Here is a 27,257-nt window from a genome sequence, read left to right as displayed (position 1 = left end):
ATTGTGGTTTGTTATATTAATGACTTCAACTCCTGAGCCCGGGTTGAGGCCGTCACAGTTGGTATCAGAACTACAGGTTTAAATCCCTGATTTAGGTTAAGAGTCGAGTAAAAGAGGTATAGAAACTGTGTCCTAAAGTGTGAGTCAACAACTCATTTAGAGGAGCGAACCTAAGAGTCAGTCGAGGGTTCCGAAGGCGTTTGCCTGGCATCTATTGATGTTTTGATAGAATTGCCTTAACCTTATTGTGTATTTCCTGTATATTTAAATTGTTGACGGTGGCCCATAGTGATATCCAGTTCTCCATCCCGGGAGAACAGATCTGATTCAGATAGCTCAGACTCTGAGAGGACACTAGATGTTGTAGCTGAGGAGACTCCTTTACCTCCCCCACCAGTGCCTCAGTTTGTCCCGAGAGATATACCTGGACCTAGTGCCTGTCCTCATTGGGTGCGGAGGACAGTTTCAGCTGTTAGAGATTGTCCCCCCGGGTTGTGGACCTAGCTCTTCGTTCTCTAGACCTCCAGACCCTCCCTTTGCTCCCACAGGTACTTTATCTCCCATTCCGTATAATGTTCATAAGGAAGTGAACAGATCTTTGATCAGAGAGCAGAGGCCAGAGTTTGCAGCACATCTTGACCGAGTGCCAGTTGGACCCTTCCAGGGTATTCCTGTCCCCTTTCCCGATATTCAGGCTAGAGTGAGGATCTTGACCCAGAATGCTGTCGAGCGAGCGAGATCCACTGATCCTTTCATTAGCTCTCAGTTTAGGGTTATCCAGTACCAGGATTTTGTTAACTGGTTGGTGTTCGAGTTGGGTACGATTGGTGGCAGTGGCAGTGGAAGTTGCTAGAGAGAGTTGCAGCAGGAGTAGTATACAAAACTCAGATCTGGTTACTTTAGGAGTTCTGTAGTTTATTTTATATGTACATTATGTTGTTGTAGCATGTAGTAGTTAGAGGCTGTTATATCAACCAATTTTTTTGTGTATTCGTATGAGTTAGTAGTTGGATATCAGTTGTACTAATTGGATTTCTTTATGGTTGTTACATAGTAGCTGCTTTATTATGTTGTTCAGTTTTTATATACTTGTGCGTTGTTATTACTGTTGTTACTATTATTGTTGCTTCTGTTGCTGGCATTTCTAGAATTTAGTCATTCGCTCTGGGTGGATCCAATTAACTGAGGATGATGATATTTTCATTGTGGCAGCACTCTCCTGATACATATGTATAAAATGTTTGGGGCATTCCATTTTCTTATATATTACTGTTATGTTTCAGGAGAATGCCCCTAAGAAGAATCCTCAACCCAACGACGGATCTGTTGGGGATCCCTCCATGAGTAAATTGATAGATCTGTTGCGTCAGCAGTCTACTCAGCTGGCCCAACAACAACAACAATTCTAGAAACAACACCAATTTCAGCAACAACAACAACAAATCCAACAGCAACTGCTGCAAATTCAACAACAGCACTAGTTGAGGGGGACAACCCAAGCTGTTAGTTTTAAATCTTTCCAGGCTGTGAAACCCCCAGAGTTCAAAGGTGAAGTAGATCCTGTTGCTGCCAGGATCTCGTTGAAAGAAATGGAAAAGTCTTTGCTCTCACCTAGGTGGGTGATGATTTGAAGACAGATTATGCTAGTTACTTTCTGAAGAATGTTTCAAATTATTGGTGAGAGTCTACGCGAGCCTTGGAAGGAGAAGGTCCTATTTCCTGGACCCGATTCACAGAACTGTTCTTAGAAAAATGTTTTCCGTATTATCTCCAGAATCAGATGGAGATGGAATTTTTAGAGTTAAATCAAGGAGATAGGAGTGTTACGGAATATGAAGCCAAGTTCACAGAATTGGCTCGAATAGTACCAAAGTATGTAAGCTCAGAAGCCCAGAGCGAAGCGTTTTCAACAGGGATTGAAGCCAGAAATTAGGAGTGGAGTTGTAGCTCTACAACTTAAGGCATATACTTCGATAGTTCAGGCTTCCTTGGTGATAGAAAGTGACTAGACGTTAGCTGTTAAAGAAAGAGGCGAAAAGAAGAGGAAATTTGAATATGGGCCTGCGAAGTCAGAACAAGGAGAAGCAATTCAGAAGTTTCAGCGACAGTTTGGAAGGAATAGAGACAGGAAGTTCAGAATGCAGAATTTCCCACAAGCTAGGCCCAGTACTACCTCAATCAGTTCTACTCTAACAAAGTCCAGCAAGCCGGTAATCGATTATAAGACATGTGGAAAGAAGCACAGTGGTCAGTGTAGAGAGAACGCCAACTATTTTAAGTGTAGCCAGAAAGGTCATTATTCTACGGAGTGCAAGTCTGAGAACCAAGGAGTCACCTGTTTCAGCTGCGGTAAAGTGGGGCACATTGCTAGAAATTGCAAATCAGCTACCCAAAGAAGTATAGGAGGAAGTGCATCTCAAGGACCAGCAACAAGTACAGCTAAAGCCAGAACTTTCAAAATGACCAAGAAATTTGATGATGGCCGAGTTACCACGAATGCCCTTGTGTCTCAAGGAATGCTACATTGTACATGGAGTAATGGGTTACCACATTATGTTTTCTCTATATATGATTAAAGGGAATTCTATACAGCAAATTTGATGATGGCCGAGTTACCAGACGATAAGGTTTTGGATTTTATGTACATTTTTCAAACAAGGTCTTTTGGCAAAATGGAAGATTTTAAACATAACAAATAGTCAGATCTTTTTGGTAAGATAAAGGTTACTACTTTGTTTACGCTCCTTCCTGGGAATACAGAGATTAAGGAGACACAGTTTATTCTCTTCGGTCTTAATGATGATTGTTCGGGCAAGATGCGAACTCCAGGCCATACTCTTAAAAACAGCCTCTTTTCTAAGAATTTTGTTTAAGGCAAGTCACACGCATAAGTTAAAAAATTCTTGCAAGTTGGGAGGTTCGAGATCTAAATCGGAGAACTTTTCTTCGAACCCTTACTGAAGTTTAAGTACTAATCTTGAACTTACTTCTGGAATCAGTATTTCGGAAGACTATTTTTCTCCAAACCTCGAGATGGAAGCCATTATTTTAAAAACTCAAATTAGTTGCCATAATAATAAGGCTGATCGAGGTGGATGGGGAATGAAATCTCTTAAGAAACACGGGAATGCACAAACTGATGCATCTGTTGAGGAAAAAGCACCTTCTTGAAATAACCTACACGAGGATGGTGATTACTCAATTACTATAGACACTCACATTCAAGTATGCACAAACTGAGTCAGTAGGTAACTTACCAATCTTTCAACAGAAGTTTCAGTAACTTATTATTTCAAACATGTACTTCTCATTATGGGGGTACGTGGACATTTTCTCATGGCACATTCAAGTACCTAGCATACGTAATCATGGGGTAATATTCCTGGGCTCAGTTGCATTTCTGGGATCCTTGAATAGGTTGTTGGGAAAAGTAACCTGCTTGAGGGAGAAGTTGCAAAAGTAAACCACTACCCTATTTGAAGTGGCGTTGGAGTAAAAAAAAATTTGTAGTTGCGCCACTTGAAGTGGCGTAGTCTGGTTTATATAAAAAAAAATTATTTTTTTCTTCCGCTGTGGTGCAACCCTCAAACTTAAAATTCATGACAAGGGTTTTGAGAGAATTAGAAAATATAAAATATCCTTATAATATTTTTTTGCCTAATATTGCTTAATTTTTTGTTATTTTTTTACCTTATAATATATTAATATCTTTATTTATGAAATTGTAATATCATAAAAGATAGTATAAATAGGGTGCTTTAAAATTTTGAATATCTTTATTTATGAAATTGTAATAATCATAAAAGATAGTATAAACATGGTGCTTTAAATTTTTTAATATCATTAATTATGAAATTGTGATAATCATAAAAGATAGTATAAATGTTTCAAATGATTATTTTTAATATCTTATATTCTAAAATTGTAATAATCATTTGAGATAGTATAAATAAGGTGCTTAAACATTTTTAATATCTTTATTTATAAAATTGTAATAATCATAAAATATAGTATAAATAGGGTGTTTTAAATTTTTTAATATCTTAAATTATGATATTGTAATAATCATAAAAGATATCTTAAATTATGAGTTTGTAATAACCACCGTACCTTTTTTGAAAATAGGAAAATCATATATGTATAATTTCTCAATTAAAATAAAAAAAAAAACTCACTTCAAATAGATTTACAACACTTGTATAATATGAAAATTTAATGCAATTTTTTTTTTCAATTTTAATGTCCAACCCCAAATTTCACTCTTTCTTTTTCTTCTTCATATTTCTTTTAAGGAACCATTTTCGGGGGTTAAAAATTATATTTTCATAAAAAAATCCCTACAATTTTTCTATCAAGTACAAGTATTGTACTTTTCTGCAATATTATGCAAAAAAAATTATACCTTATAAAAATTTATTATACTTCTTAATGCTCTCAAAAACCTTATTGAATAATAATTTTACAAGTTTTCGTCAGTCCTGCCAAGACAACATAGGAGGAAAAATAATAAAAAGAAAAAAGTACACTATGTCAGACAACATGGGAGAAAAAATAATAAAAATAAAAAAGTACACTATGTCAGATTTTCGGACTATTTTTGTAATTTAAGTTCCTGAAACAAATTGGTAGGTGGCAAGATCTGCAATATTTAAGAACTTTGAGGTTAAACTACTGTGAAGTTACCGTTGAAAAGAGACGGTAGGCTAGGAACTATAATATACATGGATAGTCCTAATAAATACTCCCTCCGTCCCTTTTTACGTTTCCTATTTTGACTTCTAACACAATTCATGGTAAGCGATTGACTATTAATTTACGTCTAATTTATAAGATCAAATATAGTCATGAGTGATCTTGTTGAATTCGTATTTATGAGTACTTTAATACAAGAAAGTTTTTATATTTAATACTAATACGAAATTAAAGATATTAACAATCAAAAGTGTGCATTGGCAAACGTGTCCAACACAAATAGGAAACATTTTTTGGGACGGAGGGAGTAGTAGTTACTCTATGCAAATTAGAGATGCGCAAAAAGTCCGGGCCAGAAAATCTGGCCCGGCCCGATCCGGTCAAAATCCGGTTAAACCTAGCTCGGTTAAAGTCCGACCCTGTCCCGGCCTGGGCTTAAAACCTCGACGGGCCCTATATTTTGAGGTAAGGCCCGGCCCGGCCCGGTTAAAATCCGGGTTTCGGCCCGGCCAAGCCTGATTAAGAGCTCGAAAAAACCCAGTTAAAATCTGATTATTCTAATATTTTTTCTTATATATTTATGAATTTATATTTACTATAAATATAAATAATACTTTAAACACATATATATATATTTACATATTTGTGATTAATGATATTATTTATATACTTCATTACATAAATAATGAAAGAAAATATAGTAAGTACACTGTATATATTTGGGTAACAATGATAAAACATATTATTCTATAAACATGTTTAATTTTTTTCCGAACTTAAATATTTTCAACGAAGTAATATTTTCATAAAATATTACATGTAAACTAATACATTTTTATGATGATCTAGTTGCAAACATATGTAGTCCTCAGAATCTCTAACAAAACTCGATCCGATTTAAATTAGAAAAAACCCGGCCCGAAAAAAAACCCGGTTAGGCCCATCTCGAAGGCCCAAACGGACTCTGACATTCCCTGCTGTGCTTCACTTCACACATACAGAGGTGCATTTTGGGAAGTCAGAGCTAGCCCTGTCAAGATTTAGGACTTGTATAATGCTTGTGGCATATGCAAGCTATCTCTTCTTTCAGCTCAAGAGTCAGCCAAAATCACAATTACAACTGTTGAAATCCAAATACAAAAAGTTAATCAAGTCTCAGGTAACTACGAACAAATTAGTGTTGTATCAGTCAACAGACAATAGACACTGATCAATAAAGATAATAATATTCACAGCGAAGTTGGAATAGGGTTTTTCCTCCAGCCTTCATATTATTGACATTTTCAATCCACGAAGCTTTCTCCTGAGAAAATAATTAAATAGGGGAAATTTGAGATGATAACAAACTTGCAGCATATCTAATATTTAATTTGAACAAAAAAACTTACAGATTCAGTCATGTTAATCCATTCATTAAATCCAGATTTTTCGGCATCATCTGGAATATTTGATGAAAAAAAGAGAGAGAAAGTAGAGATGTTACCAATCCAGTGGTATAAAAAAGTTGGATAGAAAATAGAGATGTTACCAATCCAGTGGTTGAGCGTGGATGATTATGGTAATAACGTTTCAGAAAGTCGGTAATCCTATAATCAAACAAGATAACGGAATAGAATCAAAACATTTGGTGAACACCTTTTCTTGAATAAAAAAAAGAGGAGGTTAAAAGTTACATGAACATAGAATAAGCGTCCATCCCTCTCGCCAACAGAGTTTTTCTTCTTGGTTTTTTCATGGATATTGTTGCCACAGTCTGTTTAAACAACAACATATAAATAATTTAGCAATTTGGAAAATGGAAAATAACCCCGAAAGCAAATTCAATATAAACAGACCTTATTGGCTTTTCCATTTTTCCTAGCAAAAATTAAAAGAAAAATACCTGTCAGTTGAGATTTATCGTTTATGCGTTAAAACCAGCAAAGTTCAAGGGGGAAAAATTACTTGGTATCAACTTCCTTAATCCCTCTTGTTACCACCATGGTATGTATGCTTTAACCCCAATAATCTGCAATTTTAAGCCCTAAATTTGTTAGATGATGGAGAGAGTAGATGATGTATATATATATATGGGTGTTTGGGAGTTTTGTTTGGGCCAACCGGATTTGGGAATCAAACAGCCCCACTCCACCTTATCTCACTAAAATTATTCGGGTTCCAAAGCACGGGTTTTTAAAAAAAATCAATAAAATAAATAAATAAATGAATGAATTATATTTGTTTGGTATCGAGTTTAATATTTGTTTCATTATTTTTAAAAGTGGTTCAGTTTGTATATATCTCTTTTTCTTTAGGAGGGAAATGTAACAAGAAAAATGACTACATGGATTTATATTCAGGGATTCTTTGAAGCTAATATGGAACTATAAAATGTGAAATATCGCTCACTATAACTTAAGTTTGGTTTGAATGTGAAACTTGTGAGTGCCTGAAATTAGTGAAATATGTCTTATTAGTTCAATGTAGTATATTAACCTTAAACCTCTTATAGGACATAACACCGGGAGTCACTAGCAACTACTGTACTTATAATGCAAGAGGTTTCCATCTTTCTCTACCATGATTTCATTTATCAATTACAGTGAGGCAGCTTATTGATAAAAGTAATATTTGTTATATTTAAGATTATTTTCTTGATGGATGCAGATTCCATTTTGTGTGGTTGTCGGCTGGTTCAATATGGGACTTGAATTTTTAACTTTTTGAGACTGCTACGCTCTTCATCACAGTGCTAGTTGTGGCATTTATGTTGTAGGTCTCCCCTCCCTCTCTCTCTCTCTCTCTCTATCTATCTCTCCCCCCTCTCACACACCCACACACCCATAAACACACAATTTTTTCCTGTGTTTTCTATTTTCCCAACCCAATTCTCAATTGGGAGTATATATCCAGCGCATGCAGTGCTACATACACTAGATTATTCATTTGATTGCGCTCCTAATGATATGGCATATGATGACCTTATGTCAACGTTTAGTTTTTTTCACATCAGCTATTGCACAAAATAGGTTGACTTGGCATTTGTAATGGATAGACTTGCACTTGGTCTGCTTTTTACTATACATGAAATATAGACAACTTAATCGTTGTCGATTGATTGATGCGGGATGGGACATCCAACTATTTTAAAGGTTTGATGCTTATTCCGAGCTATCTAATTATTGCTGCAAGTTTCTTTGTGCATGCTGACAAGGCAGATGGTAAGTCCTGGTAAACCTGTTTTTGAATCAATTATCACATGAACGCTCTGTGTGCTATAATTAGATGGGCACCACGCTATAATAGGGATTATTTGGCACTCTGTGATCATATTTATGTTGTCCAACATACAATAGGGACAGGGAAATGCTTATAAAATACTTGCAACATATTTAATAGAAAAGAACCATGCAAATGGGACGTGAAGCTGGCAAGTGTTTTAAATGGGCAGCAATATTTTTTACCTGTTTCCTTGATCATGTACTAATGGTTTGGGACATGGCATGTACATAGGGGCAATACCCATTCTCGGGTATTTCACCTAGGAAAAAAAATTGAGAAATTTTGTTACATACATAAGAATACATTAGAGCTCTCTGCAATTTTTAGCATTACTAAAATGACATACCAATCTGAAATCAAGCTGTCAACTGTGGCAAATGTGAGTACCAAAATAGAAAATAACATAATTGATCCAACCCAACAGCTCTCATCTACTAATAAATTGTATTTTTTGAAATACTAGCTGCTGATAATGATATATCCGTAAATTTTATTTATTCAAAGCCTCTGAGAAAGACTAGGGTTGAGCAAATGGTCGGTTCAGTTAAAAATCAAACCGAAATAACCTAAAACCAAACTTTCATACTTTTAAAAATCGAACCGAACTTGTCTTTCAAACCGAACCGAAACACTTCGATTTTTCAGTTCGGCTAAAGAAAAACCAAACTTTTATACAAAAAAAATTGCAGTTTAAATAGAAAAAATACGTAAATAAAAGATACGAGATTCAATATTTATAAATCAATAACGATTGATATCCATAATTAAAAAAATTAATACACCCTTTTGCAAAAACAAATACTGTAGCCATAAAGCATCAGTTTTAGTGTTAATCTGTTACAGTTAATGAAAAAACTGTTAAACGAGCAGCTAGCTAGCTGAAAATGTCTGAAGTGTTACGAATTCTTGAAGGTGACGGACTAGTAGAAAGATGGGAAACATCTCAGAGAGTGGAGTCGAGCAAATACAGAACACAACAACTGCTCATGGGAGCGATGTTGGGACCTCACCGACGAATCGATAGTGATTAATGTCCAGGCCATTTAATTGTCTGGCCCCGGATGATTTGAGTCTGAAAAACAACACATGTATTAGTAGTAATATTCCATTCACTCCCTGCTCAATCTCTCCAATCGTATGAAATATATGATCTTTGTCCTAAAACACCATTACCAGACAAGTATGTTGCACAAAAAGTTAATATGAAGATAAAAACTAAATTCGTAGAAGCATCCAAAAGGAATATTACCCTGCATTAAGTAGATTAAGTTTAAACTTGCATCACCACATAACATGATCATTGTAAATATTTTCAAGAAAAATTTCCCAAGAACTAAATTGGCAGAAAAAACGGATATAAATAAAAGGTGTCCGGAGCACATGTGTGAGGTGCGAGGCGAAAGAGAGATTAACAATCTTCCACGCTTAACCCCCCCCCCCAAGAAGAAATCTCCTCTTCGCAAAGGGGTACAACAAAGTAATCACTCAATTATACACCATATACTTGGTGGTGGCACTAAAATTCTGATACCCCTTGATGACTTTGTTCACAGCATCAAGGAAATCCTTTTCTTTTACAGTTTTCCTTCTTGCTCGGATAGCATACATACTAGTCGCTGTGCATACACTTCTTATATCCGCTCCTAAACAAAAACGTGTATTATTCACATGACAAATTATATGTGAAAAAAGAAGAAGAAGATATTCCTACCTTCTGCAAGAAGATTCGATAACAATCATTTATTCAATATAAACAATGCAAGCCAACCCTTTCATAATTGTGTTCTAACTCTTAGTTTCTCTTTGGGTAAAATTTCAGGTTTATCTTAGAAAGGCTCCCTCTCTTGCGGAATTTTTTTTGGGTATACATATACAAGCTTGTTCTTGGACAATGACTTTGTTTTCGCATCTCCAGAATGTGCTATATTTAGACATGCCACTAAATGCCATGTCCATCTTTAGAGGGGTCCATCGTTTGTAATTTTATTCAATATATAGAAGCTTGGTCACAATGTCTGTACGGTATCTTATAGTTTATAAACGTGTAATCATAGGTAGATCTAATTTTGAAAAGCCTGCTAATACCAAAAAAAAACCCACTACTTTTTGTTTAATTTATGTAGTACATCAGTTCTTTGCAAATTAGTCAAATATCCAGAACAAATTAAAACATAGCAAGGAAAAGCATATAGGACGAAGTCATACCTGTCGAATTTGGACAAAGACGAGCTAAGAATTCAAATCAAATGTCCCTTTCACAGTTCATAGTACGTGTATGGATCTTAAACATTTGCGTCCTACTTTCTAGATCAGGTAGGCCAAACTCAACTTTACGATCTAACCTCCCAGGACGAAGCAACGCTGGATCAAGTGTGTCAGGCCTGGAATAAACAAATCATTAGATAGTTGGCAAGTTACAATTACAGATAAACCAGTTCAGAAGTCCAGAAAAATAGGTAATCGACATCCTAACTACACATTACAATGGCAAAGACCTAAATCATTACGCTGAGATAAACTGTTTCTATTTTTCTTAATCTATTTCTTTGATTATTTTTACATTTGAATCATTCTACTAATTATTGTATTTGTGTCTATATTCTATACTTTATACATTCTACTTCTATTCAATTCCTTTTTATTTATCAATCTTTACAGTCTGAAAACTCAAGCAGTAACCTAAAATTAACTAGCCCCTGTACATTTTAATTTATCGTGAGAGTGACTAAAAGTGAAAATCCAAACACAACAGATGTTAATGTAATGAGTTTGATGTGGAAGACATTAGTGACAAATTTGGTCTCTTATTGTTTTGGCAATTTTATTTTTTTAGCTCTAGTAAAGACCATCCCAGTGGAAAAAAATGCCTGGGTTCCAACCTTGCGAGTACAATTCATCGACTATATATAAGAGATGCGATCTTAACCTATTTGTCATCATCAGAACTTTAATATTTCTTCGAGCGTCAAATCCATCAAGCTGATTTATGATCTCAAGCACTGTGCGCTTAACCTCATTATCTCTGCCCACACCATCATCAAATCGTGCACCTCCAATTGCATCTATCTCATCAAAAAACACTATGCAAGCCTTCTTTGATCGTGCCATCTGCCAAAAAGAAAATGTGTTAGTTGTATTCTAAATAACATGTACGAGAGATTTTGGACACTAAACATCTTGACATCTTGTAACCTGAAACAACTTGCGAATTATGCGAGCACCCTCACCAACATACTTCTGAACAAGCTCACTTCCAATCAAACGAATAAAGCACGCATCAGTTCTATTGGCTATAGCCCTAGCTAGAAGTGTTTTACCCGTACCAAGAGGACCATAACAGAGAACTCCCCTTGGAGGGTCAATTCCAAGCTTAACAAACTTCTCAGGGTGAAGCATAGGTAACTCAACAACCTAAAATTGAATAGGTAATACTAATAAGTAAAAAATAACATTGTTAACTAAAACTTACATGAATGCAAATATGTAACTGATATGAATTTTCACATAAAAAAAGATATTATTATAAACCTCTCGAATTTTCTCAATCTGTTCATTGCATCCATCTCAACTAATGTCAAATTGTGACCAGCAATTGCAAAAAAAAAGCTCATCATTGAGGGTTGTATTTATGATTCTTAAAAGATATGTCTTCCCTTTTCAACCTCCATGGCAAGGGTAACTGCAAACATGAAAGTGATTAATATGTAACTTTGGAAATTCCTCATTTAGCAGTGTCACCTAATTAACATATCCTACTAATGTTTCACGTAACAAGGAAAGAGAGGCCCTGGTTTGCCATTAATTGTATGTGCATCTGACATATTTGAGGGCAATCCCAAGATGTTTCCTTGCTTGACAACCTCTTCCACATCTACATGCCCCCATTCACCTGCACTCATCACAAAAATTTTATTGTCAGGAATCAAATGATAGCTGATTTAGTTCCAAGTGACATTTTTTTAACCTAAACTCACCAAATGCCAAAATCTCTTCTATGGCTGGCCTTTGAAAGGGGAATGGGGTTCCCAGTTTTAACATAATGACTATTGCACCATAAACTGTAGCTCTGAGCCAAAGAATATGTTCATGCCACTAGACTATCACTAGACTATCTCATCGCACTCCTCGAATAACACTTTATTTATATAGAGACATGAAATACATTCTCTAACTATACATGTAAAATAACTTTTCAAAGAACAAATGTACAATGGGAGCAAGCATTTTGATTCTTAACAATAAGATCAGTTTTCGAGTTGCATTTGATCAATTGCATATTCAATCGATATGCGTATGTGTAAATACTCGATCGATTGGTACGAGTTCATCAACAAAACAAGGTTCATCAATGAATAAATGAATAATTACACAGAATCATAACATTTTTATAGTTATTATCAATATTAAAGTAAAATGGTTAACTACTCCTATAGAGGCGACCTAGTAGCTAAAGAAAAAAAGAAAAGCTGGAGTCATAGCAAATCAGAAGGAAAACAAGTAAACTTAAAGTTCATAAGTTGGCACTTAAGATAAGCAAAAGCTATCTACATATTCACGCAAGACAGAATAATAAGTAAAAACAAACAATATAAATTGTTCCAACAAACTGCTAAGGCTGCGCATTTCTATGGCTCAATTTTTCGGCCGGTAATGTGTCACTTTTCCCACATGAAACCACTTGATAAACCGATCCGAATCACAAACCGAGTCATAGATAAAAAAAAAGCCCCAGTATCCAAAATCACAATTACAACTGTTGAAATCCAAATACAAAAAGTTAATCAAGTCTCAGGTAACTACGAACAAATTAGTGGTGTATCAGTCAATAGACAATAGACACTGATCAATAAAGATAATAATATTCACAGCGAAGCTGAAATAGGGTTTTTCCTCCAGCCTTCATATTATTGACATTTTCAATCCATGAAGCTTTCTCCTGAGAAAATAATTAAATAGGGGAAATTTGAGATGATAACAAACTTGCAGCATATCTAATATTTAATTTGAACAAAAGAAACTTACAGATTCAGTCATGTTAATCCAATCATTAAATCCAGATTTTTCGGCATCATCTGGAATCTTTGATGAAAAAAAGAGAGAGAAAGTAGAGATGTTACCAATCCAGTGGTTGAGCGTGGATGATTCTGGTAATAACGTTTCAGAAAGTCGGTAATCCTATAATCAAACAAGATAACGGAATAGAATCAAAACATTTGGTGAACACCTTTTCCAGAGTCTATTTAAACAATAACATATAAATAAATTAGCAATTTGGAAAATGGAAAATAACCCCCGAAAGCAAATTCGATATAAACAGACCTTATTGGCTTTTCCATTTTTCTTAGCGAAAATTAAAAGAAAAATACTTATCTATTGAGATTTATCATTTATGCGTTAAAACCAGCAAAGTTTAAGGGGGCAAAAATTACTTGGTATCAGCTTCCTTAATCCCTCTTGTTACCACCATGGTATGTATGCTTTAACCCCAATAATCTGCAATTTTAAGCCCTAAATTTTTTAGATGATGGAGAGAGAGTAGATGATGTATATATATATGGGTGTTTGGGAGTTTTGTTTGGGCCGACCGGATTTGGGAATCAAACAGCCCTATTCCACCTTATCTCACTAAAATTATTCGGGTTCCAAAGCACGGGTTTTTAAAAAAAATCAATAAAATAAATAAATGAATGAATGAATTATATTTGTTTGGTATCGAGTTTAACATTTGTTTAATTATTTTTAAAAGTGGTTCAGTTTGTATATATCTCTTTTTCTTTAGGATGGAAATGTAACAAGAAAAATGACTACATGGATTTATATTCAGGGATTCTTTGAAGCTAATATGGAACTATAAAATGTGAAATATCGCTCACTATAACTTAAGTTTGGTTTGAATATGTACATGACTATATTTCACTGTATTCTATGCCTCGGGTCCTACCATTTGCTCACAAGATTACATTTAAGATAACAGGTGGAAAGTTTGTGAGAACTTGATAGTCTAATTGCATTCTTTGTCTCTTCAGAGAGCATCTGACTCATGGAATATGCCTGTATAGCGTCATCTGCTTCCTATTATTGGAAATGATGCAGAACATGCAAGTGCAATCATGTTTGCTATGAAGGACAAACTTGTGAGTGCCTGAAATTAGTAAAATATGTCTTATTAGTTCAATGTAGTATATTAACCTTAAACCTCTTATAGGACATAACATTGGGAGTCACTAGCAACTACTATACTTATAATGCAAGAGGCTTCCATCTTTCACTACCATGATTTCATTTATCAATTACAGTAAGGCAGCTTATTGATAAAAGTAATATTTGTTATATTTAAGATTGTTCTCTTGATGGATGCAGATTCCATTTTGTGTGGTTGTCGGCTGGTTCAATATGGGACTTGAATTTTCAACTTTTTGAGACTGCTACGCTCTTCATCACAGTGCTAGTTGTGGCATTTATGTTGCAGGTCTCCTCTCCCTCTCTCTCTGTCTATCTCTCCCCCCCCCCCCTTCTCACACACCCACACACCCATAAACACACAGTTTTTTCCTGTGTTTTCTATTTTCCCAACCCAATTCTCAATTGGAAGTATATATCCAGCGCATGCAGTGCTACATACACTAGATTATTCATTTGATTGCGCTCCTAATGATATGGCATATGATGACCTTATGTCAACGTTTAGTTTTTTTCACATCTGCTATTGCACAAAATAGGTTGACTTGGTATTTGTAATGGATAGACTTGCACTTGGTCTGCATTTTATTATACATGAAATATAGACAACTTTATCGTTGTCGATTGATTGATGCGGGATGGGACATCCAACTATTTTAAAGGTTTGATGCTTATTCTGAGCTATCTAATTGTTGCTGAAAGTTTCTTTGTGCATGCTGACAAGTCAGATGGTAAGTCCTGGTAAACCTGTTTTTGAATCAATTATCACATGAACGCTCTGTATGCTATAATTAGATGGGCACCATGCTATAATAGGGATTATTTGGCACTCTGTGATCATATTTATGTTGTCCAACATATAATAGGGATAGGGAAATGCTTATAAAATACTTGCAACATATTTAATATAAAAGAACCATGCAAATGGGACGTGAAGCTGGCAAGTATTTTAAATGGGCAGCAATATTTTTTACCTGTTTCCTTGATCATGTACTAATGGTTTGGGACATGGCATGTACATAGGGGCAATACCCATTCTCGGGTATTTCACCTAGGAAAAAAAATTGAGAAATTTTGTTACATGCATAAGAATACATTAGAGCTCTCTCTAATTTTTAGCATTACTAAAATGACATACCAATCTGAAATCAAGCTGTCAACTATGGCAACTGTGAGTACCAAAATAGAAAATAACATAATTGATCCAACCCAACAGCTCTCATCTACTAATAAATTGTATTTTTTGAAATACTAGCTGCTGATAATGATATATCAGTAAATTTTATTTTTTCAAAGCCTCTGAGAAAGGCTAGGGTTGAGCAAACGGCCGGTTCGGTTAAAAATCAAACCGAAATAACCTAAAACCAAACTTTCATACTTTTAAAAATCGAACCGAACTTGTCTTTCAAACCGAACCGAAACACTTCGGTTTTTCAGTTCGGCTAAAGAAAAACCGAACTTTTATACAAAAAAAATTGCAGTTTAAATAGAAAAAATACGTAAATAAAAGATACGAGATCCAATATTTATAAATCAATAACGATTGATATCCATAATTAAAAAGATTAATACACCCTTTTGCAAAAACAAATACAGTAGCCATAAAGCATTAGTTTTAGTGTTAATAAGTTATAGTTAATGAAAAAACTGTTAAACGAGCAGCTAGCTAGCCGAAAATGTCTGAAGTGTTATGAATGCTTGAAGGTGACGGACTAGTAGAAAGATGGGAAACATCTCAGAGAGTGGAGTCGAGCAAATACAGAACACAACAACTGATCATGGGAGCGATGGTCGGACCTCACCGACGACTCGATAGTGATTAATGTCCAGGCCATTGAATTGTCTTGCCCCAGATGATTTAAGTCTGAAAAACAACACATGTATTAGTAGTAATAGTCCATTCATTCCCGGCTCAATCTCTCCAATCGTACGAAATATATGATCTTTGTCCTAAAGCACCATTACCAGACAAGTATATTGCACAAAAAGTTAATATAAAGATAAAAACTAAATTCGTAGAAGCATCCAAAAGGAATATTACCCTGCATTAAGTAGATTAAGTTTAAACTTGCATCACCACATAACATGATCATTGTAAATATTTTCAATAAAAATTTCCCAAGAACTATATTGGCAGAAAAAACAAATATAAATAATAGGTGTCCAGAGCACATGTGTGAGGTGCGAGGCAAAAGAGAGATTAACAATCTTCCACGCTTAACCCCCCCCCCCCCAAGAAGAAATCTCCTCTTCGCAAAGGGGTACAACAAAGTAATCACTCAGTTGTACACCATATACTTGGTGGTGGCACAAAACTTCTGATACCCCTTGATGACTTTGTTCACAGCATCAAGGAAATCCTTTTCTTTTACAGTTTTCCTTCTTGCTCGAATAGCATACGTACCAGCCGCTGTGCATACACTTCTTATATCCGCTCCTGAACAAAAACGTGTATTATTCACATGAAAAATTACATGTGAAAAAAGAAGAAGAAGATATTCCTACCTTCTGCAAGCAGACTCGATAACAATCATTTATTCAATATAAACAATGCAAGCCAACCCTTTCATACTTGTGTTCTAACTCTTAGTTTCTCTTTGGGTAAAATGTCAGGTTTATCTTAGAAAGGCTCCCTCTCTTGTGGAATTTTTTTTGGGTATACATATACAAGCTTGTTCTTGGACAATGACTTTTTTTGCATCTCCAGAATGTGCTATATTTAGACATGCCACTAAATGCCATGTGCATCTTTAGAGGGGTCCATCGTTTGTAATTTTATTCAATATATAGAAGCTTGGTCACAATGTCTGTACTGTATCTTATAGTTTATAAACGTGTAATCATAGATAGATCTAATTTTGAGAAGCCTGCTAATACCAAAATAAAACCCACTACTTTTTGTTTAATTTATGTAGTACATCAGTTCTTTGCAAATTAGTCAAATATCCAGAACAAATTAAAACATAGCAAGGAAAAGCATATAGGACGAAGTCATACCTGTCGAATTTGGACAAAGACGAGCTAAGAATTTAAATTGAATGTCCCTTTCGCTGTTCATAGTACGTGTATGGATCTTAAACATTTGCGTCCTACTTTCTAGATCAGGTAGGCCAAACTCAACTTTACGATCTAACCTCCCAGGACGAAGCAACGCTGGATCAAGTGTGTCAGACCTGGAACAAACAAATCATTAGACTGTTGGCAAGTTACAATTACAGATAAACCAGTTCAGAAGTCCAGAAAAATAGGTAATCGACATCCTAACTACACATTACAATGGCAAAGACCTAAATCATTACGCTGAGATAAACTGTTTCTATTTTTCATAATCTATTTCTTTGATTATTTTTACATTTGATTCATTCTACTAATTATTCTATTTGTGTCTATATTCTATATTTTATACATTCTACTTCTATTCAATTCCTTTTTATTTATCAATCTTTACAGCCTGAAAACTCAAGCAATAACCTAAAATTAACTAGCCCCTGTACATTTTAATTTATCGTGAGAGTGACTAAAAGTGAAAATCCAAACACAACGGATGTTAATGTAATGAGTTTGATGTGGAAGACATTAGTGACAAATTTGGTCTCTTATTGTTTTGGCAATATTATTTTTTTTAGCTCTAGTAAAGACCAACCCAGTGGAAAAAAATGCCCGGGTTCCAACCTTGCGAGTACAATTCATCGGCTATATACAAGAGATGCGATCTTAACCTGTTTGTCATCATCAGAACTTTAATATTTCCTCGAGCGTCAAATCCATCAAGCTGATTTATGATCTCAAATATTGTGCGCTTAACCTCATTATCTCCGCCACACCATCGTCAAATCGTGCACCTCCAATTGCATCTATCTCATCAAAAAACACTATGCAAGCCTTCTTTGATTGTGCCATCTGCCAAAAAGAAAATGTGTTAGTTGTATTCTAAATAACATGTACGAGAGATTTTGGACACTAAACATCTTGACATCTTGTAACCTGAAACAACTCGCGAATTATGCGAGCACCCTCACCAACATACTTCTGAACAAGCTCACTTCCAATCAAACGAATAAAGCACACATCAGTTCTATTGGCTAGAGCCCTAGCTAGAAGTGTTTTACCCGTTCCAGGAAGACCATAACAGAGAACTCCCCTTGGAGGGTCAATTCTAAGCTTAACAAACTTCTCAGGGTGAAGCATAGGTAACTCAACAACCTAAAATTGAATAGGTAATACCAATAAGTAAAAAACAACATTGATAACTAAAACTTACATCACTACTAGAAAAACGTCAATAGACATCGGCTAAAAACCGATGTCTATGAATGCAAAAATCCGATGTCTTCGTGGGTGATGTTAAAGACCCCCCCATTTAACATCGGTTTTAAAATGATGTTAAATACATCATATAACATCAGTTCTTTATTTAAAACCGATTTCTATATCTTGATATTAAATTTCTCATGCATATCTAATCTTCATATATCATCATAATATGGTATTTTTATCAATTTAAATATATGTGAGCTAAGCAAAATCTTTCAATTTAACCAATAAACTGATGTTACTAGTACTAGTAACAACAGTTTTCATCAAAAACCGATGTTAACAATACCTTTGACATCGGTTCTTAATTGGTAACTGATGTCTATTTGTAACAAACTGATGTCTATAATACTTAATAACATCAGTTTTTTGTTTTAAGAATTTTTTTGCTGTAGTATTTAACATCGTTTTTACTGCTGTCAATGGTCCACTAGAACTGATGTATTAATCTTTAACAAACATCATTTTCCATTGTAATGATGTTTGTACCTGTTTTATTAATGCACATTTTAAAAATATAGATTCCAAAAACCAATGAACTACCAAAACCAATTGCTGCATAATACCAGTTATCTATAAATCTAACAACCAATATTCAAACATCCGGTATAACAGATTCATCTAATCCAAATATCAAGTACTACACATATCCATCCATATATTCTACTACTGTCTATACAAAGACTTTGCTCGAGCAATAAAACTCAAAACACCGATTCCATCCTATAACAAAAATCAACCATTTTAAGTCATAGCATAAGCAATAACTTAATCCTCCCGCTTTCTTTTCTCCTTTAGTTCTTTAACTTCAGTCACTAATGCTGCATGCCAAGACCCATATCAGCAGAGCGCTGATACATTTGACATGATAACTCGCCATTTGCTACATAGAACTAAATGAAAAGAAATAAAAATCAAAACATGTAAAGGACCGTATAAAATATAACATTTAGAAATTGTCGTAACAATAACCTGGGCAAACATGTGGCAAGGTGGGAGTGCCATTAGCTTGAGATCAGATGGATTCCAAGCTGAAAGGATAATCCTCCTGTCATCAGGATTATTTTTTATCTTTGAAATAACATCTAGCAACTGATCAAATCCTTGTCCAGTGTAGTCAGCATACATATCAGTGAGAGTATTACCATAAGTATGCAGCTTTAATAAATATAATCAGAACTTAATACTAATAACCAAAACGATAAACTTTGCATCCTGCAAAATTGATATTATTACCTTCGCATTCGTTGAACCACTAATATACCACAGCAGTTCTTCAACAACTCCTCTACCTTCAGTGTTTTAGATGCAAATCCTTCAGTCCAAAAATGTTCATCAATCATTTAATGACTTTAGCAGGATTCTCATTACATTAATCAAGAAAAATATTTAGCATTTGAACCGGTATTCATCTACATGCTGCAATCATAAAAGTAAAACCTAATGTGCTGCCATATAATAATAACAACCAGAAATCAAAAACATACTTTTGCTCATTACCCTAGCAAGGAATCCATCTGCAAAAGTGGATTACAAAAGATTAAAAAAAAGTGTAGATAGATGCAAAATGAACAATTCAACAACTCTTTTCATAAAAATTACCAGTTCCTTCGCATAGTTCCATAAAATCCTTGAACCCTTCCATAAGATCTGTGTCCTTTCCAATTAAATCTGCAACCTGAAACGCAAAAGTATTCTAAACCACTTCAAAACCTATTGTGATTAAACCTATTACTAAGAAAACAGAGTCCGATTGTGATTTTTTGTGTTTCTATAATTTCATGCCTACTTATGTTTGACTGAACCCAAAATAGGTACAGATAAAATCTTTAAAAACAATATAGCAAGAAGACTTGTTGATTAAACAAGAATAGTAAGTCCAATAAATTCCAATGAAAAGATATTGAAATACTTTCAATTCAATGTAACAAACACATTGAATCTAAACCAATGGCCATATATTAACATCTCTGAGGTCTCTATTTGTTAAGCATGTTGCACAAACATATATAACTCAACAAATTGAATTACTGTATAGTTTGTTGGAAGTGAAAAATTACAAGGACCTCCTTCTGTCGGAATCACAAGCGAGGTGTATTTGTAGATAAATTAACAGTCTGGAAATCCATAACAAGAAACAAATTCATAACAATGCTCAAGAAAATTAAAAACAATTAAAATATTGAAAAATTACCCAATGTAGAACACTACTGAAAATGATTAAAAACATGAAAAATTGCACAACTTATATTAACATGCTCAATGTATTATGCACAATAAGAACAATCGCTCAACTAATTAAAAATTAAAAAATTAGGTTTTCAAATTGAAACCCCCAATTCTAAATTAGGGTTTAAAACTTACTTAATTCATTCAAGCTTTAACCTCCAACTCAGACTTGAACCCCAACCAGGCTCATATCCAACCAGGAATCTTCAGTCCCTCCATCAGGAATTATAACTTCCAAACCCTCATATCCAACCAGGCTAACAGAAAAAAGAAATAATCAAAACATTAAGCAAATGAGCTAGTTGTTTGTTTAACATTAAATATAAAATTTAACACTAAAGTCTAAAGCATACTACAAAAATAAAGACTGAAGAAAATAATGAGGACAAGAAATATGAGAATTTAATCAATTCAAGACAAATACACTGACTTTGGCGCAAAACGGGAAGTGGGAGTACCAAATACTAGACTATTTGAAAGTTATCATTTTACCATAAACATAATTAAACCTTATTACAGATTGTTTGTGAATACAATAGACTATATTTAAAAATCTTATTGACAGGGACTTCACATCGACAACCTGAAACTAGCCTGTGCAATCCCTACCCTAAGACGAAGTAGCATATCCTCTTCTTATATAATTACTCATTGCTAACATTTTATTAATCATTAAGTTACAAATTTACCTACATAGATTCCTATAAATCCCTCTACTAACACCTAAAAATCAGAGGAGCAAGAACTTAATAGGTCGTCATAGGTCAGATTATACAACTGGTCTAGAGCATTAAACTTGGTAAGTCCAAAATGGGTAATTTAGTGCTGAGGATTAAAAAGAATACAAGATCTGACTAGAAAAAAACCATCTATAAGACCTAATGAAGACCCGAAACATAATTTCCAACCAAATTAGGTAAACTAATAAGTAAGCAAAAACCCCAGCTCCCTTATTCCAAGTCCAAACTCAATTAGCACAAAACAAACTTGATATCAAACAAGAATTACAAAAAAAAAATCAATAATGAGCAAGAAGAAGTAAAAAGAAAAAAGGACTGAAAGTTGAGCATACCCATTTCTTAACCATACATATACATTTTTTCCATCCAAATCAGGTAAGTTGAGTAATACTGTAAATTATGCCTGGACAAAGAAATATTACCATCTAAATCAGGATTCGATTTCTGCTCTGAGTTGAATAGGAACGTCGAAGATATAACCAGCCAAAACCATACTTCTTGACTAAATCATAATTTAGAGTAAGCTGTTAACTCTCCATTCAAATTCAAAGAGAGATTGAGACAACAATAAAATAATTAAAAAATTACCCAATTTAGAGCAATCACTAAACTAATAAAAAAAATACAAAATTTGGGTTTCAAGTTTAAACCCCCAATTCAAAAAATTAGGGTTTGCAGCTTACCGAATTCAAGTTTTAACCACCAACTTAGCTTTAAACTCAGACTCGAACAACCTTCCACGACCCTTTAAATTTTGACGAGAGCATGTAGAGAGATAGAGAGAGCAGAGAGCACAAAGATAGATTATTCGAGTATAGAGAGAGGAGAGAGAGAGAGAGAGAGAGAGAGATGGAGAGCATAGTCGAGCAAAAAGAGAGAGAGAGAGAGAGACAGAGAGAGAGAGAGAGAGAGAGAGAGAGAGAGAGAGAGAGATGTTCTTCAGTCGACAAAAGTGAGAGAGGAAAGAGATGAGATTTGGATTTGTTTGGTTTTATGTTTTTATGTTTTAAGTCTATGAATTTTAATTTTTAATTTTATTTTAATGTTATATTGAAAAGAGGGGGATCTGTGACTTGAAATTTTTCTGAGGAAAAAATGAGGGGGAAATTTTTAAGAGGGAATGAATTATTTGGTTAAGGGGGGAAAGGGGGAGGCGCGCTTGATAAATTTTTTAAAACAGACATATAACATCGGTTGGTCTAAAAAACCGATGCGTATCTTACAAAAAGATATCGATTGAATAAAACCGATGTAAAAAACACCTTTTACATCGGTGCCAACAGCAACCGATGTTTAAGAGGCGATGTCTATTCTACTTTTTCTAGTAGTGCATGAATGCAAATATGTAACTGATATCAATTTTCACATAAAAAAAGATATTATTACAAACCTCTCAAATTTTCTCAATCTGTTCATTGCATCCATCTCAACTAATGTCAAATTGTGACCAGCAATTGCAAAAAAAAAGCTCATCATTGAGGGTTGTATTTATGATTCTTAAAAGATATGTCTTCCATTTTCAACCTCCATAGCAAGGGTAACTGCAAACAGGAAAGTGATTAATATGTAACTTTGGAAATTCCTCATTTAGCAGTGTCACCTAATTAACATATCCTACTAATGTTTCACGTAACAAGGAAAGAGAGGCCCTGGTTTGCCATTAATTGTATGTGCATCTGACATATTTGGGGGCAATCCCAAGATGTTTCCTTGCTTGACAACCTCTTCCACATCTACATGCCCCCATTCACCTGCACTCATCACAAAAATTTTATTGTCAGGAATCAAATGATAGCTGATTTAGTTCCAAGTGACATTTTATAACCTAAACTCACCAAATGCCAAAATCTCTTCCCTGGCTGGCCTTTGAAAGGGAAATGGGGTTCCCAGTTTTAACATAATGACTATTGCACCATAAACTGTAGCTCTGAGCCAAAGAATATGTTCATGCCACTAGTCTATCACTAGACTATCTTATCGCACTCCTCGAATAACACTTTATTTATATAGAGACATGAAATATATTCTCTAACTATACATGTAAAATAACTTTTCAAAGAACAAATGTACAATGGGAGCAAGCATTTTGATTCTTAACAATAGGATCAGTTTTTGAGTTGCATTTGATCAATTGCATATTCAATCGATATGCGTATGTGTAAATACTCGATCGATTGGTACGAGTTCATCAACAAAACAAGGTTCATCAATGAATAAATGAATAATTACACAGAATCATAACATTGTTATAGTTATTATCAAAATTAAAGTAAAATGGTTAACTACTCCTATAGAGGCGACCTAGTAGCTAAAGAAAAAAAGAAAAGCCGGAGTCATAGCAAATCAGAAGGAAAACAAGTAAACTTAAAGTTCATAAGTTGGCACTAATGATAAGCAAAAGCTATCTACATATTCACGCAAGATAGAATAATAAGTAAAAACAAATAATATAAATTGTTCCAACAAACTGCTAAGGCTGCGCATTTCTATGGCTCAATTTTTCGGCCGGTAATAAGTGTCACTTTTCCCACATGAAACCACTTGATAAACCGATCCGAATCACAAACCGAGTCATAGATAAAAAAACCCCCAGTATCCAAAATTACAATTACAACTGTTGAAATCCAAATACAAAAAGTTAATCAAGTCTCAGGTAACTACGAACAAATTAGTGTTGTATCAGTCAACATACAATAGACACTGATCAATAAAGATAATAATATTCACAGCGAAGCTGGAATAGGGTTTTTCCTCCAGCCTTCATATTATTGACATTTTCAATCCACGAAGCTTTCTCCAGAGAAAATAATTAAATAGGGGAAATTTGAGATGATAACAAACTTGCAGCATATCTAATATTTAATTTGAACAAAAGAAACTTACAGATGCAATCATGTTAATCCATTCATTAAATCCAGATTTTTCGGCATCATCTGGAATCTTTGATGAAAAAAAGAGAAAAAAAGTAGAGATGTTACCAATCCAGTGGTATAAAAAAGTTGGATAAAAAGTAGAGATGTTACCAATCCAGTGGATGATTGTTCGTAAAGAGAGTGATGTGGCAGATTATCAACAGATGTCAAATACAAAGTAGTGTCAATAGGTGTTGGTTAGTAAAAATGTAGTAGTTAGTCAAGTCTATAAATAGAGCTTCTCAGCTCATTCTATAACAACTTTTTTTAGATCTGAAATATACACACATTTTCTCTTCTTCTTCATTATTAAAACATGTAAGCATATATTCTGAGATGGTATCAGAGCTTCATCTCGATCTTCTAGGGTTCACATACTCCTCTTCTCATGCCTCGTCGATCTTATTCCGCTGTTGCTAGTTCACATCTTGTTCATACTGATTCTACATCTGCAAATTCATCAAATACCATGGCGTCATTGTCGTCACACACTACAACTTCGTCATCTACGACTATTGATGTTAATCATCCTTTCTTTCTTCAAAACGGAGACAATCCAGGTAATGCGATTGTTTCTCAACTACTTACCGAACATAACTACGCTCAATGGAGTCGTGCTGCTACTCTTGCTTTATCTGCCAAACTAAAGTTAGGTCTAATTGATGGTTCAATTTTAATACCTGATAAGTCTTCTGCTATGTATGCTTTGTGGAAATGTTGCAATGATATGGTTGTGTCTTGGTTGTTGAATTCAATTACGCCTGACATTCGTAATAGTGTTGTGTACTTGACTACGGCAAAGGCTATTTGGGATGATTTGGCTATTAGATTTGCACAGAGCAATTTACCTAGGGTTTTTCAATTGAAAAATGAGTTATGTCTTTGTCTCAAGGATCTATGTCAATAACTGCTTATTTTACTAAGTTTCGTTCTCTGACTGATGAAATGGATGATCTCTCCTCTATGCCTCGATGTACATGCGTGTCTACATCTTGTCAATGTGCTTTTCTCATCAAATTGGAGGAATATGAGCAAGTTCATAAGCTAAGTCAGCTTCTTATGGGACTCGGTGATCATTTCACTGCTGTGCGTGGACAATTGTAGATGATGAAACCTCTACCAATTCTTAGTTAGGCTTATTCACTCTTGCTACAAGAAGAGGTACAAGGAGGCTATCATACTCAAGGTGTTCCAACTGAAAATGTTGTTATGCATGTCAAATACAGTACCAATACTAAGTCTCGTAACAACTCTGTGTCTGCTACTCGCAAATCTGCATCTGCAACTGATTCAGTTCTGGTTTGTGATTTTTGTCATCTCAATGGTCACACTCGTGACAAATGTTTCTGTTTACACGGATATCTTGACTGGCACCGCTTGTTTGGGCATCCTAAACCTAAACCTTGATCTTCTTCTACTGCTCACAAGGAATCTAATTCTAAAGATACTACCAATTATGGTAAACAGGTTGCTCAGGTGTCTTCCCAATCTGTTTCCTCTGCATCTTCTTGTGACTCTGGTACTTCTGGTTTCACTGATTCTCAGTGTCAGCAAATAGCTTCAATGATTCAGGCCAGCCTTAAATCTCTTACTCCTTGGCAAAGCCATCATGTGTCTAGCACTCCTCTTGCAGGCATGTCTACTTCTCATTTGCAAGGTAAGGTGTTCTGTTCTATGTCATCTGTTCACACATTACAGTCTACTACACTTGCACATTCTTTTGATTGGATCTTAGACTCTGGGGCTACTGATCATATTATTTGTCAATTACATCTGCTTCTTAATCCTGTTCCAATGCAAGCTCATTTATATTTACCAGATGGTACTAGTACACCTATTACACATTATGGTACACTCCAGTTAACTAATAACATTACATTACAACAAGTGTTGTGTGTTCCTCAGTTCAAGTGTAATCTGATCTCTATTCCAAAGATGACAACAAATGCTAATTGTATTGTTAGTTTCTCCGATTCTAAATGCCTTATGCAGGACCCTCACTCGAGGATGGAGATAGAGATTGGTAAACTTCATGGAGGCTTATACAAATTGTTGCATACTATTATTCCTGCTAGTGCTCCTTCTCAGTCTATGAATGTTCAATCTTTTACTACTCACACAGCTCAACTATGGCATGCTCGCATGGGTCATCCCTCAACCTTTGTTCTTCAACATTTACCTGGATGTTCTATTGGTGATTTGTCTCAGTTTAGGGACTGTACTGTATGTCATCAGGCAAAGCAAAATAGGCTGGTTTTTCCTGTTAGTACATCCTCAAGTAATTCTCTTTTTTCTCTAGTTCATTGTGACCTTTGGGGTCCTTACAAAACCTGTACTCATGGCAAATGTAGTATGTTTCTAACAATTGTTGAGGATTTCTCTAAGAGTACTTGGGTGTTTTTGATTATGGATAAAACTCAAGTATTGTTGTTACTGAAACAATTCATTGCTTATGTTCAAAATCAATTTCATACTACAATTAAAGTGATTCGTTCGGATAACGGTACTGAATTTACTAACAATGAACTTTGTAATCATCTTCTCTCATTGGGTATTGTTCAACAAACATCATGTCCTTATACCCCTCAGCAAAATGGGGTTGCTGAGAGGAAGCATCAGCATCTCCTTAATGTGGCCAGATCTCTTAAGTTACAGGCTCATCTACCTGATTCATTTTGGGGTGATTGCATTCTTACAGCTACTCATCTAATTAACATCACTCTTTCTCGGTTATTACAGTTCAAGTCTCCTCATGAGTTGCTCTTTCACATGCCTCCCAAATATGATGATCTACGAGTGTTTGGGTGTCTCTGTTATATGACAAAAGTTTCTCCTCCCAAAGACAAATTTGCTGCTAAATCAGTTTCTTGTATTTTTCTCGGGTATCCTTTTGGCCAAAAGGGATATCGTGTGATGGATTTGAATACTC

At 34.8% G+C, this 27,257-nt stretch overlaps 2 long non-coding RNA genes and 2 pseudogenes across 2 annotated transcripts; all 4 read right to left on the bottom strand.

Moving 5' to 3' along the window:
• Window positions 1-9,438: 9,438 nt before the first annotated feature.
• On the bottom strand, window positions 9,439-13,857 carry LOC141690784 (26S proteasome regulatory subunit 7-like; annotated as a pseudogene).
• A 2,555-nt stretch (window positions 13,858-16,412) lies between these two features.
• LOC141690783 (26S proteasome regulatory subunit 7-like) lies at window positions 16,413-23,315 on the bottom strand (annotated as a pseudogene).
• On the bottom strand, window positions 19,000-19,450 carry LOC141693721 (uncharacterized). Its single transcript, XR_012563224.1, has 2 exons — window positions 19,420-19,450; window positions 19,000-19,340 (listed from the first exon to the last, which is right to left on the bottom strand). It is a non-coding gene; the product is annotated as an uncharacterized LOC141693721 (long non-coding RNA).
• LOC141693720 (uncharacterized) lies at window positions 19,586-22,285 on the bottom strand. The gene is made up of 5 exons (XR_012563223.1): window positions 22,100-22,285; window positions 21,839-21,918; window positions 20,050-20,125; window positions 19,935-19,964; window positions 19,586-19,762 (listed from the first exon to the last, which is right to left on the bottom strand). It is a non-coding gene; the product is annotated as an uncharacterized LOC141693720 (long non-coding RNA).
• Window positions 23,316-27,257: the final 3,942 nt, after the last annotated feature.

This window comes from Apium graveolens, chromosome 10 (assembly GCF_009905375.1).
Source record: "Apium graveolens cultivar Ventura chromosome 10, ASM990537v1, whole genome shotgun sequence".
NCBI lineage: Eukaryota > Viridiplantae > Streptophyta > Magnoliopsida > Apiales > Apiaceae > Apium > Apium graveolens.
Note: the sequence above shows the minus strand (reverse complement) of the source record. Positions and strands in the feature narration are given on the sequence as shown.